Below are 553 nucleotides of genomic sequence, written 5' to 3'. Positions count from 1 at the left end.
AATGATTTTGTTACATAACCCAAATTAAGAAGAAGCACAGGGAAGTGACCACAGCCTGTTGCAGACAGGACTGGAGGACATACATGCAGGGTAGGAGCACACCAGAGACACATGTGACACAACGATATACAGTGCAGGTGCAACAAGAAAATGCGGAAAGTCTAAGTCCCTTCCTCTTTAAGGTTGGAGAAGAGTGTGGCATAAAGACCAAAAAGTGAATTTGGGGCCCTGGAAAATGGCTCAGAGGTTAAGAACACTGGCTGCTCTTGCAGAGGACGTGTGTTCATTCCCAGCACCCACATGACAGCTAATAACTGCCCCTAACTCCAATTCCAGGGGATCCAACACCCTCTTCTGACCTCTGCAGGCATTGCATGACACAGCTACACTTACATACATGCAGGAAATACACTCATGCACATAAAATTAAAAAAAAAATTAAAAAACCATTATTTTAAAAGGTGAAGGTTGTCATGTAGATTTAAGGTAATAACTCCTTTTAGCAGTTAAGTAGTTGACAGGCAGATGCCTTTGCTGCAGAGAATTTTTTGTT

General features: G+C 42.5%; 1 protein-coding gene across 1 annotated transcript in view; it reads left to right on the top strand.

Annotated features, from left to right (window-relative positions):
* Window positions 1-553, top strand: part of LOC103732278 (carcinoembryonic antigen-related cell adhesion molecule 3-like) — a 52,804-nt gene that overhangs the window by 50,977 nt on the left and 1,274 nt on the right. The window lies entirely within an intron of this gene.

This window comes from Nannospalax galili, unplaced genomic scaffold (genome assembly GCF_000622305.1).
Source record: "Nannospalax galili isolate Female #2095 unplaced genomic scaffold, S.galili_v1.0 scaffold2375, whole genome shotgun sequence".
Classification (NCBI taxonomy): Eukaryota; Metazoa; Chordata; class Mammalia; order Rodentia; family Spalacidae; genus Nannospalax; species Nannospalax galili.
This window is presented reverse-complemented; position numbering and strand designations above follow the sequence as displayed.